The 21,528-nt window shown below is 40.6% G+C and overlaps 1 pseudogene; it reads left to right on the top strand.

The window, feature by feature from the left end:
• The first annotated feature begins 1,755 nt into the window (after nt 1–1,755).
• Nucleotides 1,756–2,490, top strand: LOC109676328 (small ribosomal subunit protein eS6-like; annotated as a pseudogene).
• The last annotated feature ends 19,038 nt before the right edge of the window (nt 2,491–21,528 follow it).

Raw genomic sequence — 21,528 nt, forward strand, 5'->3', positions numbered from 1 at the left:
GAACCTTTCTAGCAAATGTTAGGCTTTGAATTCAACCCCTAATCCACCAAAAAAAAAAAAAAAGATGCAGACACACATGCTGGCTCTTCCATTTTCATGGTGTCTGACACCACGGTTCAATAGGATAACTCTTGGCATTTCTCATTTTCTTATCAACTCCTTAGATGACCTGCTTTGTAAGTTTAAATATTGGCTTCACGTTAGCAATATCCAAAAAGTGCTTCCAAGCTCTCTCTCAAATGCAGATCTTCATATTTACCTATTACGTGTGAAATTTTGAAAACAGGAATTGAAACTCAAGCTATGCTGAGGGAAACACTTAAAATCTCACTACAAGTGTAGCCCAGGGGAGCACTACCTGACCAGCACACTGAGGTCCTGGTTCCAATCCCTAGTACAGTGAATTCAGACAAATAAACTCCACCTAAGACTGTCTTCTCTGACTATCCTTCCGAGATGATCATAAAGTAACTTCTTGTGATGTTACTTTTTCTCAGTTTGATTAAATACTCCTCGTGGTTCTTTTTTGATTCCTTAAAATACATTACTTTCTTATTTTTCTCACAGCAGACTGTAAATTCAATGAAAGTCATTATTTTTATAATTTTTGTTATCAAAAGAACTATAAAATTGACCATGCTTTAAAACCAGCTCCAGTAGGGTGTGGTGAAGCATAAATAATTTATGAATAAATATCAAAGAATACAAGTCCATGAGAAGCCAGGCATAGTGGCAGACACCATCACTAAGGAGGCAGAAGCAGGAAGACTGAGACTATAAGGCCAGTCAGGGTACATGTCAGTACCCTAGAAGTCTCCATGGAAGCTGAAACCAGGAACCAGAGACTCACATCCGTAATTCTAGCTCAGTGGGAGGCTGAGCTCGGGAAGATACTGTTTCAAAGCCAGCCACAGGCAGACAGTTCTCAGTACCTGCCCTCCTCCAAAATAACCTCAGGGAAATGGACTGGAGGTGTGGTTCATGTGGCAGAGCACCTGCTTTGTAAGTGCTTGCCTGCTTGGGAAGCTCAAATCTCTGATTTCAAACCCCAGACTCACAAAAAATTAATTAAATAATTTAAAATGAATTTTCTTATTTTATTTTTATTTATTTATTTTTATTCATTTATTAACATGTGCATAAAAATGAATTAATTCCTAAAAAAATCCATGAGATTGAAGGGTGAGGCAACTGAGAAAATAAATAGTAAAGAGAAATGTCTAAGAATAGGGTTTAGATTTGGGATAAAAGTAACAACATATGTGTGAGAGCCCTCCTTGGAGACTGCAATGCACAGGTTTGATGTGTGAAAACCCATTGTGCTCAGGTCTGAAATCTTGAAGGTAACCTGAGGAAGACAGTACAACATAGCCAACATCTGACAGGCTCCCCACTCATGGCCTCCCTGCCCAATATGCAATGACTAACCTGGTGGGCTCCGGTTTGGGGTTCCCCCACCCACAGCTCTATTCCTTATTCCAGCTTGAACATCAGCTCAGGTTTGGTGATGCATTGCCCTGTTCATGCAAACAATGTAGGATTTTCTCAAATGACAAGTCAGGATTTTTTTCTTCCAATATCCCTTTCTACAATAATGTACATTCTCTGTACATGTGCTGCCAGCAAGGTTGCTGCAAGCCACAGTGGTTATCAAACACTTGAAATAGGACTAGTCTCACTGAGGAGCTACATTGAACATTTTATTTGATTTTGCTTTCTTTTTTGTGGTGCCTCCTGGCCAAGTGCTGCACCAAGATGAAGTTGAATATGTCCTTCCTGGCCACTGGCTGTCAGAAACTCATTGAAGTGGATGATAAGTGCAAACTTCGTACTTTCTATGAGAAATACGAAGTGCTGCTGCCACTTTCGGTGAAAAATGGAAGGGTATGTGGTCCAAATTAGTGGTGGGAATGACAAACAAGGTTTTCCCATGAAGCAGGGTGTCTTGACACATGGCCGAGTTCACCTGCTACTGAGTAAGGGGCATTTCTGTTACAGACCTAGGAGAACTGGAGAGGGAAAGCACAAATCTTTTCAGGGTTGCATTATGGATGCCAATGTGAGCATTCTCAACTTGGTTATTTAAAAAAAAAAAAAGGACAAGGATATTCCTGGACTGACAGATACTACTGTGCCTCATTGTCTAGGGCCCAAAAGAGCTAGCAGAACCAAAAACTTTTCAATCTCTCTAAAGAAGATGATGTCCGCCTATATGTTGTTAGAAAGCCCTTGAACAAAGAAGATAAGAGGACCAAAGCACCTAAGATACAGCATCTTGTTACTCCACGTGTCCTGCAACACAAATGCTGGCATATTGCTCTGAAGAAACAATATCCTAAGAAAAATAAGGAAGAGGTTGCAGAATACACTAAGTTGTTGGCTAAGAGGATGAAAGAAGCCAAAGCAAAATCCCAGAAACAGATTGCGAAGAGAAGAAGGCTATCTTCTATGAGAGCTTCTACTTCTAAGTCTGAGTCCAGTCAAAAATAAGAATCATTAAGAGTAACAAATAAATGATCAGACCTCAAAAACGTAAAGTAAAATAAAATAAAATTTTATTTGATTTCTTTTTCTTTTATTGATGTATTAGCATATTATAGTTGTACTGGGAGTACACTGTGACATTTACATTGTGCTTATAATATATCTTAGCTTCACTACCTCCATCATTCTCCTTTATCCTCCCTTCCCCCATTCTTTGAACTGTTTCAGTAGGTCTCACTGATCCAACTTCATATGTACATACATAATATTTCTACCATATTCACCCTCCTTTTACCACTTCCTTATGCCATACTAAACTCTAGACTAGCTTTAACTTTTTGTCCTTCATTTTTTTAAAGTCCTTTTTATTTGTTTATGATGGTTATACAAGGAGTTTCACTGTGACATTTCTATCTATCTATCTATCTATCTATCTATCTATCTATCTATCTATCTATTATGTCCTGAATTGGTTCATCCCTCCATTACAAGTCAGATTTTTTGAAGCAAGACAAACTTCAGCTTTGTGACTGTGCAATCAAGAGGCACATGTGAGATTTTCATGAGAGAGGAGAACAATTGAGTTCTTCATGGACTGGAACTGTGCACTAAAATGTCCTTCATATATTTACTAAGAAGACAGTGCTTGCTCCTGAGGGCTACAGTGCATTTCACTCACCCAAGGACACCAGGCTGCTGTAGGTCTCCAGTATCACCTTCCTGTATGGGGTCCTCTGAGAATCATTCAGGTCCTGTCACTCCTCCCAGGGAAAGTCCACAGCCACGTCCTCAAAGGACACCAACTCCTGGAATACCATCTTTCTTTTCAACTCAGAAGCCCTTGGAATATGGCAGTTCTGGCTTCTGTATGTGGGGATGGGAGTGGGGCAGTCAGTGTTTTGCAAAAAAAATGCACCTTGCTTTCTACTGTATTGGTAAAGTCACAGACATGTACTGCCACTGTAATAATTTATTAGTTTTAAAATACTATAACAAAGTTTACCTTGTACATTTAAGAACACTCTTGTTAGCCGGGTGCAAGTGGGTCACTCCTGTAATCCTAGCTACTCAGGAGGCAGAAATCAGGAGGATCATGGTTTGATCCTGCACAAATAGTTCACAACAACATATGTCAAAAAAAAAAAAAAACCTTCACCAAAAAGGGCTGGTGGAGTGGCTCAAGGTGTATGTACTGAGTTCAAACCCCACTAAACACAAAAATTCTTCTTGCTAAGGATTAAAGTATGAGGAAAAACAGGACTGGTGGTACATGGCTATTATCCCAGCACTAAAGATGAGATAGGTGTACTATGAGTTCAGGGTCAATCTGAGATACACAGCAAGTTCCACTCTATTTAAGGGGGAAAAAGGAAAACTATGAATAACATTTTGTTCCTTCAAGGAATTTATGCTCTGAAATGAAGAAACCATTAAATATAAAGACAAACCCACAATTGGTTAGCTGAATTCATTTACAGCTTCAAAGTAAATGAAGCATGGAAGGAGAACATATAGTTATATTATGCATGAGGAGTCTGCCCTTGACTGAGAGGCCTAGAATGTTTGGCCCTTCCATTTGCTAAAAATGTGTTCTCATGGCTACAAGGCAACAGCAGAAGTCCACTCACAAACCACATAAACAACACTTGCCACATTAATGGAACTACCCAGAATACCATGTTGAGTTGAATGCAACTGGACTATGATGAGAGATAAATGTAATATTGAAGGCACTGATTATGTATTTTATATGTATAAATAATTTCTAATAAGAAATTTTATGTGCTTGTTGTTTTCTAATGACTTAATAACTAAAATAACAGGCACCACAATATTTCCTTCCTAGCTCCAAAAGATTGCTGGTGTTCACTCCAGGCATCTCTGCCATTTCCCAAGTAACAGGTATAAAATGAGAGGTCAGATGAGAACAGATGAGCAAACTGATCAGATGTATATTCCAACAGTCATCCCTGGGAGGAGAATTGGAAAGGCTTAAGAGAGAGTTAAAGAGTAAGAAACCAGAGTGAGGCATCAGATCACAGAGAAGTAGGGCTGGAGAACAGAGAGGTAACTTTCAAAAGTAGAAAAAAGAAAAGAAGGGCAGGAACAGAATTTGGGTAAGAATTTGCTAAATAAAGATAAAAAGATATTTCACTTCCAGATGATGTTCATGACTACTGCTACTTAGATACTGGCATGGTGATTTGAAATTTGAAAAATGGAGAACAATACAACAGCAAGTCGGGTACCTTCGGCTCTCAGTTGTAATCCTAGTTACTCTGGAGGCAGAAATCAGGAGGATCCTGGTTCAAAGCCAGGCTGGGCAAATGTTTCAGGAGACCCTATCTCAACAATACCGAGCGCGCATACACACACACACACACACACACACACACAAAACAACAAATAAACTTAAAAAAAAAAGAAAGGAAAGAATAAACCAACATAAAGAAAGGGTTGGTGTAGTGGCCCAAATGGTAGAGCACCTGCTTGGCAATCACATGTCCTTGTGATTTGAATCACACGTTCAAATTGTAGCACAGCATAAAAACCCAAATTCAATGGCAGAAGTGACACAGATTTGAACAAAAAGGAAAAAGGAGCTCCACTAATATAATTAAGTACATTCACTTTATATGGAGAAAAATTCTTTCAATGGTTCACATAGGCATTGAGAAGGTTCTTCTTCAAATAGCATCCTGGGCCAGGCATGGTGGTATACAACTGTATCCAAGCACTCAGAAGGTGGTGACTGGAGGATCCAGAGTTCAAGGCCAGTCTAAGCTACACAGGGAAGATAAGGCCAATATGACCTAAAGAGGAATCGTGCTTCACAAACATATAAATAAATGAAAAGACAAGAACCATTCTGGTATCAGTTCTGCTTTAAGGGACCAGGCGTGAAAGACTAGGACCCAGGCTATGGTGCAGTGGCAGGTGGTGGCATCTCTAAGAGGTCATGGAAGGTGTGCCCTATAGCAGATATGGAGACCTAGCCAATTCTTTTCTTTCTTTCACTTCCTGGCTAAGAGGTAAGCAGCTTCATCTGCCATGAGTTCCTGTCATGATGTAATTTTGGGACTTGCACAGGCCCAAAGGCAATAGAGCCAAGTGATGACACACTGAAAACTCCAAAGCCAACAGGCAGTATCTTTCCTCCATTTAAGTTGATTTTCTCAGGTATTTTGTCATAATGATAAAAAGCTGATAAACATAGGAAACTATCACTCCACCCCAAAATCAAATACAGAGCTGAAGAAAGTCAAAATACAACAACTCTTCCTGTATCCAAAAGGGAGTGGAGAAGACAGAGCACACGGCAGCCAGTTTGTGTCATTTTATTATAGTAGCCTTAACAGAATAACACACCTTGCCTTCCCCTATACCCTACCATATTATTAAGTATTTTATTTCCAACAGTTCCTTTTATTTGGCATGACATGTTAGGCTATGAAGAAAATATTTCAAGGAATATTAAAAAGAAAACACACAATTTGAAGAAGCAGAGGATGAATCAGAAACAGACATGGCATTATCACAAACAAACTTTTTTTTAAAAAACTGACTAAGGCACTAAGGAAGCTAATGAATAAACTGTAGTCAGCATGCAAGGACAGGTGGGCAAAACAAACTCCAACTGGGTATTGGCTATAAGAAGTTCATTTAAACACAAAGACATATGCTGGCCTTTTACCTACTGTAATTCTAGCTACTAAGGAGGCAGAGATCAAAAGGATCAAGGTTCAAGGCCAGCCATGGCAAGTAGTTCTCAAGACCATATCTAGAATATAGTCAACATTAAACGAGGTTGGCAGAGTGTGTCAAGTGGTAGGGTACCTGCCTAACAATCATGAGACCCTGAGTTTAAGCCCCAGTACCACCAAAATAAATAAATAAATACAAACACATATAAATTATAAGTAAATTGATGGAGAGGGGGTGAATATGATCAAAGCTCATGATATACACACACATGTATGGAAATATAAGAACGAAAACTTTAGTGCAAATTAATATACACTAATAAAATGTTAATTAACAAAGTAAATGGAGAAAATTTAACAAGATAACACACCAAAAAAATTAGGAGCTAGGGGCCTAGCTCAGTTGTAGAGCACATGCCTGCAAAGTTACTAGGTAAAGAGATACCAGGTAATAACACAGTGATCAAACTGCAACTTGCAACACTTCTGAGGTATGCATCTAACAACAGATTTTGAAACTATGGGAGAGCAACATTCTCAAAAGTGCAAGAAAAAGATAAACCCACAGCACAACTGGAGACTTCAACAGTCCACTCTCAAAAATAGACAGACCCGCCAGGCATATGAGCAGCAATGACACAGCTCAACTCAGTAACAGTTGGGTTCCAGTGCATGTAATTAGTATCAATAGATCACTGCTTCCAGCAACAGATTACACATTCTTCCCAAGTGCACATGGACAACCACTAACAAGGTCTATAATAATGTATATATATATACACACTATTGCTGCTACCAAACTTTTCACCAAGGAAGGCACCAAGATCATTCTGGGTCAGCCTATGATGGTTTTGACCCTACACCAGGTAAAGGCAGAATTAGAATTTGAAGGTCATATATGGATGACCAAAGAAAGACTGACCAGATACTAGGCTATCCTTCCATCCTGCTATCCTGGGGTGACTGTGAATACCTGTAGCACCCTAAACCCAGCTTCACTGCTACCCACTGAGCTGCTGGGAGATAATCATTCTAGTGAGGAGACAATCTCCTACTCAGTCACTAACAGACTGGACCACTTGACATCCCCTGCTGGAGGTGGACCATGAAAAGTTTACTGATAGGAGTAGGTATGCCTTGGAGGGGTGATGGAGAGCAAGGTATGCAGTGGTCAGTGTTGAAGAGGTTATTAAATCAGGGCCTCTCCCTTCCCCACCCTTTTGCTCCCCAAACCTCAGCCCAAAAAGCAGAGGAAGTGTCTTTGTCCTTGCTGGGAAAGAACAAAAGACTTACTATCTAAACAGGCTCAAAGTATGCCTTCCTCATGCTTCATACACATGAAACCATCTGGAAAGAAAGAGTTCTCCTAACTGGGAAAATGACCCCCATCAAACATCAGAAAGAATTTCTCCAGCTCCTACAGGTCATAGTGTTACCCAAGAAAGTGGCAGTAATTCACAGGTGGGCAACAAATTGGCCTGGCTACTAAGGAAGCAAAGCAGTTGCCCTTCAGCCCTATCCTTCAGCACTGCCACTGTTCTGCTCTCCTCCATCGTTACCAGTTAACTATAGCCCTGAGGAAGAAATAGATGCAGCCCAAAGAGGAGTGACAAAGCCAGGTTATCCTTGAAAGGTAGGAAACAAATTGTACCTCCCATAGCCATCCAGTAAAAGATAATAAAACATGTTCAAGATTCCTTCCTCTTGGGAAGGGATGCTATTCTAGGAGTAATCATCCAGCTCTTGTTGAAATGGGAATAAATAACACTGTGCAGCAGGTTTGTCAGGCCTGATCCTTGTGTTCTTACAATAATCCTGGGCCTATACTCTCCATGCTGGTGGAACCCATCCTAAGGAGAGGAACTGACACCAGGAAGACTGTCATATAGACTTTACTCCTATGCATCCTTGCAGGGGCTACAAATTTTTGTTGGTACTAATGCATATCTTCACCAAGTGGGTTGAGGCCTTTCCATCCCAAAAGGAAAGCTCTCTGAAAGTAACTAAGGTACTCCACAAAGATATCATTCCTAGGAATGGATTTCCAAGGTCTCTTCAAAGTGATAATGGACCTGCATTCACCTCCCAGATCACTCAGGCAATACCAGAGCCCTAGGAATCACTTCCCATTTATTCACCTCTTGGAGGCCTCAGTCCTCAGGAAAGGTAGAAAAGGCTAATTAGTCTCTAAAGCAGACTCTGGACAGACTCTCCTGGGAAGCTTCAGAAAAGTGGCTTACCCTTCTACCCATAACCCTCATGAATCTAAAAAACACCCTCAAACCTAAGACCCTTTAAACCTGTATGAAGGCCATTTTCTTTCCAATAACTGCCAGTGATACAGAGGTCAGGGAATTGACAAGGTATGTAGCCCAGTTAGGAAATTCCAGGAGGCCATACAGGAACTAGGGGGAAAGATCATGTCTGGCCCTCAACCAGGGGGAGCACTTCAGGTAAGGCCAGGAGGTCAGGTGCTCATTTGTACCTGGTGGGAAAGAGCACCCCAGGATCAACTGCTGCCTGAGTAGAAGGGGCCATATCCAGTGATGTCGGCCACTGTTACACGTGTAAAGGTCCAGGGAATAGAAAACTGCATTCACCTCTCTAGGTGAAGTGCAAGCCAGAAGAAAGCTTCCCTGATGCACAGGAACCTGAGTCTGACTATTCCTGTGAGCCCCTGGATGATTTGAAATTCTTCTTCATAGGAGAAAGGCCAGAGCTTCAGCAAACATATAAGTAATGCTGAACTCCTCTGACTCCTCTGCTTTAAAACATGTGAGACACCAAGAGCCCTTTAAATGCCATCTGACCATTACAGTTATAGGCAAGTTTAGGAACCTTCATCCCAGGATAAATACAGGGAGGAGGGGAGAGGTTCTGATAGGTACTGGACAGGGACCAAGAGCACTAAAACTCCAAACACTGCTTTCCCTGATAAGACTCTAGACACCATGGTGTCTCAATTTTGCTCCCAATACGCAAAAAAGGAATGCTCAGGGAGTCACTAGTTTGAACCCCATCGAACCCTGGGATGTAACAAGTTGACTTCTGGTACCAAGAAGCTTGTACCCAAGGCATAGAGATATATTGACCTCAAATGGCATTCAATCCTTTAAGGATATGAGACTCGGGGTGACCTTTACCATGCCCAGGCCCACTAACTGCCATGGCCCTCACTGGCCACTATACTGTACATCAGGAGAGGCTGGGGTAGGAGCAGAGGCTTGGGACATTTGGACATGTGTCCTTTCAAACTCAGTGACATCTCCTCAGGGATGTACTTCCTATGTGGGAGACAGGCATACCTATAACTACCTACCAATTTTACGGGACTAACCTTGGCTTACCTGCTCCCTGCTATTCATCTGGCTCCCAGAGAGGCTCTTGAACACCAAGCCAAGGTCAAGATGAGATTGTGGACACAAGCCATACCACTGGTCCCTTTGCTGCTGTGGGAGTCACATTGGGAATCTCAGTGGATATAGGGGGGATTGCCACTGCAACTTGGTTATACAAAAACCTATTCCAGGAAATATCTGAAAGCCTAAATAAGATAGCCACCACTCTCCTAGATCCCAAAATAGAGGTTGATTGTCTAACAGCCATGCTACTGCAGAACAGACCTGCCTTGGCTATGATCACTGCCTCTCAGGGTGGGACTTGTCCCATGTTAGGAAAAGAATCCTGCTTTAATGTTAACAAATCTGGGGAAATACAAGACAACATAAAACAGATACTTGAAAAGACCAGAGACCTAAGGGAAAAAAGTGCAAAAGTATGGCTCTCTTGGGAAGGAACTTAGTTGTTGCCCTTCCTTGGTCCCTTGCTTATAAGCTGCTGATTTTGCTCATCAGTGCTTATCTTGTTAAATACCTATCCAGGTTCTTCTCACCCAAGTGGCAAGCTGTACACTTTTCGATGTTAGCCTAATGAATTTGACATGACTGGAGAATGCTTCCACTACCTGTATACCCTGGTCCCAAGTTCAGAAAGATTTAGGACAAGGATCTCCTGTAGGTAGGGTTGACTGCTTCTGATAAACATGGAAGAAGTTACAAGAAAAAAAAGACCTTCTCTCCCTAACTATCCCCAAAAGATTTTGGGGATCTTGTCTCTCAGTGGGGATTTGATGTAGGGTAAAGGGCCTACGTGGTTAATGTGAAGACTGGCAGGAAAGATTAAAAATCCATACCTCCACCTGATCTACCAATTACCTCTTTCAAGTTTAAGTTCTTGTGGTCTCCTACATCCTGCAAAATGTGGAGGAACAATAACTGGTTCAAACCAGTTCTAAAGGTATGTGCCGCGTAGCCCACCTGTCACCTGTAGTAACATTTTAGGTGTTTTTCCATACTTAAGGTTTCATGAATATTACTGGGATCTCATGCATACAATTTTATCACAGTGAATTATGGGAAGAAATATGTACAATCAGAAATCAGTTATCGTCTAGCTGTCAAACAAATCAGCTAATCACTGTAACCCAACCTGGTTCAGAACCCCAACACAGGTTTCTGCCACCAGCCTGGCTTAAACCACATAAAAGCCAGCAAGACCCTAGACTTGATCTGCATGGCTCTAGTCCTCAGTTTCTCCTTTGACGGAGATACCTTCACTTTCCACTTTCAATAAGCTTTGCTATGCACTCCTTGTCTCTTAGATCAGTTCTTTGACCATGACCTCAGACAATTTCCTCACATGACCCCCAGGAAACAACCAGGATCTGACTTAATTGAGCTTCTCAGCAATGTCAAAACAGTAAAAGAACTCTGAAGGGCCTGAGAGAGGACAAGCGTATTTTGAACTTTGTCGAAATGTGAGTCATTTGTAGCCAGATGGCAAACTTCATGCTACCAGTGACCTTTCAGCTGGGACAAGAGATATCATGTAGCTGACCACACTGCCCTGAAGCAGACCAGAGACACAAAGAAACACCATGGTATACACAACACAAGCCATACTGCTCTGTCCAGTTTCCTGACCATCAAAATTGTGACAGGTAATGAGAATTTTATTTAAACCAGTAAGTTTTCTAGTTGGAACACCTTAAATGTCACTAGAAACTATGCAAGTACCTTAGATTGAAACCTGGTGTGTGTAGCTTCAGATTTAACTTTAGGCTCTAAATAGGCCTATTATGTTCATTTCACAATTATATTCTGTCTCAAAGTCAATTGTAAATTTAAAATGTTCAGCTAATGAAGTTATCACTCTTTATTCTTAACCAAATAAACTATACTTATAGTCCTTAAACATAGCAATAGCTGGTGCAAGTTTCCATTGTTTTGTCATCCATTCTTAAATAGTTAACTAAAATAGCAGAGAAATTAAGTGCAGTCTCTAAAGGAGTTTGAAAACATGATAGATCCTTTTGAATTAAATACAACTGTATATTAATAAAAAGTACAATTATAATCACTGACAAATTTATATGACTGAGTTAGAAATTATGAAAATTTTTGCTTCTGGTATTTATTCTTTACATATTTTTTCACTGAGCTTTTTTGAAATGTGCCCCACTAACTCCTTAATGCTTTCTTCTAGGGGACCCCTAAGATGACACCACACCTTCTGTATAGATGCACCACTCAGGGCTGGTGGAGTGGCTCAAGTGGTAGAGTGCCTGCCTAGATGCACCACTCTATGCAAACATACTCTTCAGGCTTTTCCAGGAATGATATCTCCAGTTACCATGTTTATTCATGAGCACGATCAGGTCCTCTACCTACATGCGCTGCATGCAAACAATAGGACAAAAGAAAAGAATAAACAAAAGTTGCAAAGGTTGATACAGGATGGGCTTAGACTTGACAAAGAAGTAGGAGTCCAGGAAAAATCCCATTTTTGATGGTTGGATCACTGGCAGAATACCTGTGGTGCTGTATATAAGGAAGTGAACCACAGACAGCTAGATCCATGCATGAGAACCACTGAGTGAGTAGAATGGGTCCCAGGATGGAGCACTTGGTTGAGTTATGTTAAGGAGCAGAAAAAGTAGAAGGATTCAGGCAACAGAGAAGACATCATGAGAAAGGCTATGACGGGGACTAACAAAGAAGAATGTCAAGGAGCACATCACAACAAGTAGCTTCAAATATGGCAAATTGTGATGGATGTGGACTACAATTTAGGATATTAATGGGCTTCTAAACAGCTGAAAAAAGACAACACTGCGCTGGGTAAAGGACCAATGAGCAGTGAGAAGATCTGCCAGGAAACTTAACTTTAAATAGTCTGCACATGGACTGACAGAGAGGTACAGAGTCACTGAACAACCTGTGGTCAACTCAGTCCTCCAGATGTTCCAGTTTTTATCCGCAAATCAAATGTGGCCTTCTGAAAACTGCCTGGTACCACACTATTGTAGCAACTCCAGAAAAATTATATTGAGTAATGCATTAGCACAGGTAACCATTTCCACTGCAGAACATTAGAAGTGCTATTTCCAGGTTTAGTTTTTTAAACTCACTACACCATCTATGAAACAAGGTAAGTTTTTAGCCTTTGGTGATGTTTTTATGACTCATGAGAAGTTAGCATTCTCTCTTCTCAGGTAGCATTCAAATTATGTAACAAATGTGTCTTCCCCTTCTCATGCCATCAGAAAGACCAGAGATCGGGCCAGGCATGGTGGCACACACTTGTAAATCTAGATACTGGGAGATAAGAAGATTTTGGTTCAAGGCAAACAGGTACAAAAAAGTTATCAAGACCTTATCTCAAAAAACAGGCTGGGTATGGTGGATCACACCTATCTATAATCCCAGCAACAAAGGAGATGGAAGTAGGAGGATTATGGTGCACTAGGTAAAAACACAAGACCATGCCTGAAAAATAACTAAAGGAAAAAGGGTGGAGGCATGGCTCAAGTGGTAGAGCACATGTCTAATAAGCACAAGGTGTTCAAACCTCAACACTGTATTCCCCACCAAAAAAAGTCCAGAGACAAATTTGTACACAACACAGATGTTGTTAGCATCTTAAAACCTGCCTATGGCTAGGTAGTGGCTCAAGCAGTTGAGCACCTGCCTAGCAAGTATGCAGCCTGGAGTTCAAACCCCAATAGTGACTACAAAAAAAAAAAAAAAAAGTAAAAACCCTGCCTATGTCTACATGCCAGTTCTATCTTATTTATGTGCAGTATCATAAAGCTGTTTTACTTATTTCTACAATTGTATTTTTATTTACACATTTCACAAAGCTCATAAAATGCTATGTAAAGTAAAGGGAAGAATAAACAAACAACTCACCGGAAATTGGTTCATTTTTTATTTCTCTTAGAAGCACATTCTGGAGGTGTAGCTGAGAGAAGAACAGACTCATGAGTCAATAGGCATTCTTTGGTCCTGATTCTCCTGCTCAAAACTCTTCATGTTAGCTGGAAATAATCACACACACACACACACACACACACACACACACACACACACACACACAACAAAAAACCCCCTCTGTAGGAGAATAGTCCCTTATAGAAGAAAAGGCAACAAAGACCCAGACATACCTGGTGGGGTGAAGTAAAGGAAGGCATGTTAGAACTGGACACACTCCCTCTTGAAAGTGACTTATTGCAAGCATGGAGCCCTGAATTCTAACGTCAGTCCCACTTTTAAACAAAAAAGAAAGAATAATTTAAACAAACATTATGTCTTCACTAAAAATGCACCTGGGGCCCAAAGCACAACAATTAAAAAATAAAAAATAAAAAAGCGTGTTATTCAAAAATAAATGCATGTGGGAGCTGGATTTGGTGGCACAGGCCTTCAATCCCAGCTACACAGGAAGGTGAGGTGGGAGGAAGATCACAGTCTGAGACCTTTCCCAGGCAAAAGCAAGCACTATTTGAGGGCTGGGGCATGGCTCAAGTGCTAAAGCTGCTTGCTTCAAGGCCCTGAGTTCAAATCCCACTACTGCTAAACAAACAAACAAAAAGTTATGGTCAAAAGACCCTACCTGAAAAATTAACTAAAACCAAAAAGGTTGGGGGTATAGCTCAAGTGGTGCAGTGCTTGTGAGGACCTACATCCAAACCCCAGTACTGCCAAAAAAAGAAAACATAAAATCACTTGGGCTGTAAGGAGGAACTAATTACCCACCCATGGGACTCCAGCAGCGCATTTCCACTGAAATTCCTCCTCTTTTCATGGAGGCATGCCTGCTGCAACTCAGCATTTTTGCTGATGCTTGTGCATTACAAATGCACCTGGAACTTGTGGACACTGTATCCATGACAGTGTCATTTCCAAGGAGGCGCCTCCACCTACCCACAAGACAATGGTCTGCGCTGTACCACTTCATGTGCCCTGACCACGACGATGCCACTAGAAGTGACACAACGAACTGAGGGAAGGTTTTGCTGCTAGGTATGCTTTTCTGGCTGCGGTCAGACTGCAGGCACATGGCTGACTCTTCACACACATGGCTGCTGGGACTTTCCTTCCCATCCAGGCTTGGCTCCAACCGCCACCTGTGTACCAACCCACGAGACAATCACCATTCACTGGAAGAACTTAAAGACCCCACCACAGTGTCCTTAGAATCGCAGGTGTGGGAAATCCAGGGGAAACTTCCTGGTTGAAACTGGCGGGCAGGGCAGCGCCTGCGCAAAAGAAACCCAGAAGAGATGCAGTCCTGATGATGTTGGTGACTGGATTGAATGAGACTACATTTCCCACAAGCCTCTGCGCAAGTCCCACAGTACAGGGACACTTCATTTTCCAGGAGGACTTACTGCAAAAAAGACCAGGATGTGATTCTTTAGGATTGGTCTGGACACACGTGATACCAGGAGCAATCTTGCTTCCTTATTAAATGCTACTCTCACAATCCAGCACATTGTGGGATAAATAGTTTAAAACTTTCAGGTTAAATATATTGTGCCAGCGTGGTGGCTTAAGCCTGTAGCCCCACCTACTATGGCAAGTGAGATAGGATCATGGTTGCAGGCCAGCCCTGGTAAAAACTTCTGGAGACCCCATCTTGGCCAATGGCTGGGCATAGTGGTACACTGCTGTCAACCCAGTAACGCAGTGATCACAGTTCAGGACCGTTCAGGACAGAGCAAAAACAGAGACCCTGTCTCTCAAATAACCAGAGCAAAAAGGGCTGGCAGCCTGTCTCAAGTGTGTGCTAGCAAGTGTGAGGCCCTGCGTTCACCTCCCAATCCCACCAAAGAAAAAAAAAAAAACAGAAAAAAAATCCTTAGTGTAGTAGGGAGGAGGGAGTGGCATGTAAGGAAACTGAAATTTAAGGAATCTGGACCTGAAAAGTGTCACATAGAACAGAGGATGAGGTAGCCAATAAAATTGCAGAAAACCATATATGGGTTAAGCTTTTTTTCCCTCGCTTCTGTACTTTGCTTGAAAGGGTATATAAGGCAAGACCCCTTTTTTCTCAGGTCTCAGCCTTTGGATGTGAATCTTTTGAGTCTCTGCCAGCATGCTAATAAACATTGCTTCCCAGAAAAGCTTTGGTGTCTCATTTCCCTGTTTTTTAGTATCCTGCAACATTTCTGGGGCTTTGTTCAGGATTCAAAGATGGTGTTTCTACCTCCTTGTCGCTGTGACTTGGCATACCCAGCTCATAAGGAGAGCTGTCCCCACCAGGCGCCAATGGACCTGTTGATCCAACAGAGGGAGCTCCTTTTCCCAGCACACCAGAGAGCAAGTTTCATTTGCACAAAGGAATGCAGAGAAGGCTCAGGAACTAATTGGGAGCCTGCCTGTCAGACTGGTAAGAACCTGGGTTCGAATAACAGAACTGCCTTTAGGAGGCTGAAGGGGAGCCTGATCACCTAGCAGAGACACTCAAAAAGCCCTGTCTGGGGTGAAACTGTGTCTCTCAGGTTTAGGGAGCCGGGTGAAACCATGTGAGTCTGAGACATAGCCTGGCTATGAGGCAGTGAGGCCTCTGGGTAGGTGTAGACCCTGGCTGGATGACCACATACAGGTCTTTGATAAGTAGCACATATTGTCCTTCCCTGTGTGTCAGAGAAGAGGACCCCTTACCTCTCCTCCAAAACCCCCTATCCCTCTGTTTCTGTCTTAATGTCTGGTAATGAGAGGAAATGGGTGAAAATCAGAGTAAAGGCACCCCCTAGAGTATATGCTTAAATTTTTTAAAAAGGCATTTAATGGAAACAAAGCCACACATGCTGGAGACCTCATCCTGATACCATGGATTCCTTGACAGACCCCCTTCATCTTCTTGGAAGAGACCCTGACTGATTGTCCAGGGACCTCTGGAGTCAATGCCCCCTTTCCTGACAGAAGTCAGAGTTACCTCTGTAGAGGGGGAAATATAAGGAGACAAATGTAAGAAAAATAAAATGACAAAAATGTCCCTGGGAATGTAAATGTAAAGTAACAAATGACAAAAGTAACTTTGTTTTAGATGAAGGATACAAAAAGACATTCTTAAAAGCAGGACATTTAAAAAGACATTAAAAAAAACAGCTTTGCATACAGAAGCTGAGGCACAACAAACTCTCCCAAAATAAACAAAAAGGGGTCTCATCAAAATAATGAGCAGTAGTCCTAAAATATAGTTAACAAGCTTCAAGGATAGATGGACTAAGGAGGCCCTCTTGAATTGTCTAGTCTGATAAGGATAGGGGCAATTAGATAGTCTAGTTTAAACAAAACTCAATTAATACTAGGTAAGTTTGAAGAAAGGAACTGTAAATAAAAGAAAAGGGAGGAATTATGAAAATCAACTAAAGTCAGGTCTTTTCTGTCAAAGTAGTTAATATAAAACTATCATTGTGTAGATGCCAGCTAACCTCCCTGAATTGCTGCCTACATGCTTTATAAAACATTGCTTGATCTTGCAAGGTTCTTGTGGCCAAACAAAGAGCTGTTTATCACATGTCCTAATCTCAGACTGCTTGCTTAAGTATGAATATTGCCCAAAAGAATTTTCTTGTTCTCCCTGCTTGTAGGTCCCCCTTACTCCACATGCCCCCTTTTCTAAGTAACCAATCACAAAGATTGTAAACCCAAACCCATCAATTAGGATGAGGGACACAGAGAGATAAATACTGAGCTAACTGCCCTCTCAGTGTGTTCTGCATATCAGACTCTGGTCTGTGGCTGCATCCATCTGCAGAAGTAAAACTTTTCCTTTTGCCTTACTGAGTGACTCCCATATGTTTCTTTGATCAATGTTTAGAAACAGCATTTCTAACAATTTGACACTCAAACATGGGGCAAACTTTGTTGCCATGTGGATCATGGGGACCCCCTTCTTGGAGGAGACATGTTCCACTGCCTAGTTGCCTTAGCCTCAGAGTGGGGAAATCTCCCATCCCCAGGCTAACAATGAACCCAAGGTTAAGAATCACTCAGCAACACAGGGAAGGGGCCCTTGTAGAAAGCACCACAGCAGTCAAGGAATCCTATGCATAGGGCAAGCATTGGGCAAAATTGAATTTGCTCCTTGAATTTCAGCTCATCTTATGCGTGCTTAAGTTGACATTTTTTTTCTGGCATGCTTAATTTATAAAACTTTTGTGTGTGTGTGTGTGTGTGTGTGTGTGTGTGTGTAAGCATCTTCAAAATGGATCTTAAACTGCTGTTATAAGGTTAGTGTGATATTCAAGGTAACAAAACAGCCAGGGTGTTTGTATTAAAGATCTCTATTATAAATTGCTTAAGCTTTTTGCATATGAATATGTAAACACCTTGAGGATGGTTCTTATTATAGTCAATGTAAAAAATTGCTACTTTTACTCTGTTCTACTGCTACTTTTAAGAAAACCAGTTTTCAAAATTATTTCAATCACATTTCACTAGGATACAGACATTCAGGGGTTTACACCCTGGCTCAGTCCAGAGGGGGAAAAAAAAAAAAAAGAATAGCAAGGCCACAGCCTGCAACAGGAATCTTAAAAATTGGGGTAGTTAAAAAAATAACCTTAGCCTGTTTGTTTCCTTCTGTCATAAATAAAATCTGGGATTTGATTCTATCTTATAATACATGGGTCTATTAACAAATGGGCTTTCTATAAATTGTTTTAATAAAAAAGTAATTTTAAGGTTGCTTTCTTTCTTTTTTTTTCATGCAAATATAAGGCTCTAAGTTCAAAGGACTTATGAGTTATTTTCAACAAGAAATTTAAAATGTATTAAGAATAAAAGTTTACAAAAATACTTTTAGATAAAAAAGGATTATATAAAAAAGATTTTTGCAAGGTCAAAATTTAATGTAGTGATGTATAAAACTTAATTCTCTAAGCTCATAACAACACGCCTCTCTTAAAAATATTGTTTGGTACTTGATAACATTTACAAAAAAAACTGTCTTAAAGAAAAGGTTTTTGTTTTGTCCAGAAAACTGTCGTAAATTTTTAGTGCTGTAGTTTGATCCAAAGATTTATCAAGACAACAAGAGTTTATTAAAACACAGAGAGGCAATAGGCAGCTGAGCACAGGGAATACCGATACACTAATATGGGGGGGGTGGAACAGATTTACTTATGAAAAGCAAAATGAAAAAATAATAAAGCCAAAGTCCACCCTGCAGATAGGATAAAGTAAAAATTCCAAAAAGAGCACTATACTGGAATTCTTGAGACCTCCAGTTTTTATTGGAGTCAACAGAGTGGAAATCTCAGTCCTACTCCTTCCACATGTCAGGTGGAAGGAATTTTTGGCCTGGGATGGCCAGACTGAGCCTGTTAATTTAGCAGGGCTCCATTGACTACAGGTTGATGGGATCCTGCTGTATGTCAGGAGCCATCTGTTAATGCCAACAATCTGGGATGTGATCCCTTATCAACATCTGAGCCATGATTCCTGGCCATTAGGTTTCCTAACTCCACACCATTCATAGTCCCCATGAATATTTACTTGTTCTCTCGTGATTTTTGTCAGGGTTTTGAATACTGAGGTGATTGACTAATAATTAAATAAAAGTTCACTTAAGAGTTGGTTTATGTAAAGTCTTCTAGACAACCCTCACAATTATGGTTAAACTATTGTCTTGGATGATTCTAATGCAGTCAGTACCCTATATGTTTCTGTAACTAGACTATTTGGGGTCACCAACATGCCCCCTAACTAATGGAAAATCTAGTAGTTGTTACTTCAAGAGTAACAACTACATTAATATATACATATATATATAAAACCTCTATAGAGATGTGATGCTGTTGCTGGCTCCTGTATACTAATTAAATGTATTTATGTTTTTCAAGTATATCAAGCCTTCTAAAATACAAAATTTAGATAAACACAGTAACAAAAAGTTAATGGTACTGATATACTGTTCTGTAAGTTACTAAATTGTCAGAATTTTAACCATGGCTCTTTTAAGTTTTTGTCATTACAATTCTGATCCTTCTGGGGCATTTACAATCAAGCCCATGGAAAATGACTCTAATAAGTACTTATGTGTCAACCAGGTTAGCTTTTTAGATGTTTGCTTTTGTTGGATTTTGTTTTGTATTGTCCTTCTCTAGAAGCCCACTGCCTAAGAGCCACTCCTTGTAAGTCTCCTTGTTGCTTAAATTTGCCCAAAAGGGTTTAGTTGACACTGACTCCCAGCTGATCTGCTCGTTACTTTCCTCCTCCCCTGATGTGGGACCAAAACCAACCAACCAAACAGAAATCCAGGAAAGAGCAAATCCTAATGATGAGGGAAGAAAATGACCAATCAAAGAGATCTTCAGTCTATGGCCGTACCACCCAGACCACACCCGATCTTGTCTGATCTCAGAAGCTAAGCACGACTGGGCCTTGGTTAGTACTTGAGTGGGAAAATGGTCTTCAGAAGAGACTGTTCAGAGGCCAGCAATTTGGAGAAGGGGCTATACTATCAAAGTTCAAATGCAGTCACTCATGCCAGACCTCTCAAAAATAACCAAAGCCAAAAGGATTGAGAAAATGGTTGCTGTGCATGAGTGGCTATCTGACATTAAAGCCCTTCCAGGCACAAACTCACATTTTTTAGCCAGGGTCTTATGACTACACTTATTGGCTCTAGACATGCCTTTGATGGTGTTTTTAATTTTTTTTAAATAATGGGTTTTTCTTGGACATATATAAGCCCCTCATTTAGACCATTATGAGACAGGTTAGTTTTACCCTACTGATAATATACTGTTGCCATGGTAATTCTACTCAGTACAGAAAAAACATAGGTTCAGACATTTAAAAAATGTACTATAGCCAACACCTCCTGCTAAAAATATGAAAAAAAAGTTAAATCTTGACTACTATCTCTAACCTGGTTCCTACCTCTACTCAGCCCCTGGTCTCTTAAATCAGCTTGTCAAGTTTGTTCCTTCAAGGTTGGAGACAATCAAGATCCAGATGATGATGGAGACGACTATTAAGAAAATAAACAGCCGCCCAAGTAGTGATGCTATGGAAATATAATCCCCTATACCAAGATGATGCTCTTTGACCCTAGGTGGGTCTGAGCATCAAAGAGAGGAGGGGGCAGCATATAAGGAAACTGAAACTTAAGGAAACTGGACCTGAAAAGTGTCACACAACACAGAGAATGAAGTACCCAATAAAATTGTTGACAACCATATGTGGGTTAAGCTTTGTTTTTCCCTCTGTACTTTGCTTCAAAGGGTATATTAGCCCTTTGTTCTTAGGGCACAGCCTTTGGCTGTGAATCTGCTGAGTCTCTTCCCGGCATGCTAATAAACATTGCTTCATGGAAAAGCCTCCCTTTTCATTTTCCCTGTTCTTGATTATCCTGCAACAGTAGAAAACTAGAAGCTCACACATGTTCTGCTGGGTCACTCAGTTAGTAGCCTAATTTTCAGTTTATATTATACACAGAACACTAAAAAGTTTTCTCAATGATAACTTTTATTTTATTTTGATTTGGTGAAAAGAAAAATTAATTTGTTTTAAAATGTACACTAAACTATCCTAGGAAAGTGTTTAATCCTTCATCATTATGAATGTAATATCTTGTACATAGAAATGTATTTCTTTTGCAGAGCACTCGAATTGGCACCTAATTTATAAAAAAGTAGGATATCTGCTCCAGCAAAGTGTTTAAAGTACCTTTCTGTCAAATTGTCTTTCTCTCACTTTTTTTTCTGTTTCATTAAAACTCTAACCAAGTAAGGGATTCTTTAAGAATATTCCCTTAGAGGCATAAAGTTGAGAAGTGTGCCTTTTGTTTTTTTTTAATGGCTTAAAGTTTCAGAGGTGATAGAAATTAAAATCACACTACCATTTGATGCAGGTTTTAAATGTCATCTATGTGTCATTCACTTCATGCATCACACTTAAGCTTGTGGTAGCTTTCTTCTTTTGCTCCCGATCCAACTGAACTATGTATATAACACTATTTGTAAAATACTTAAAGCATTTAT

The sequence above is a fragment of the Castor canadensis genome, chromosome 2 (genome assembly GCF_047511655.1).
Source record: "Castor canadensis chromosome 2, mCasCan1.hap1v2, whole genome shotgun sequence".
Classification (NCBI taxonomy): Eukaryota; Metazoa; Chordata; class Mammalia; order Rodentia; family Castoridae; genus Castor; species Castor canadensis.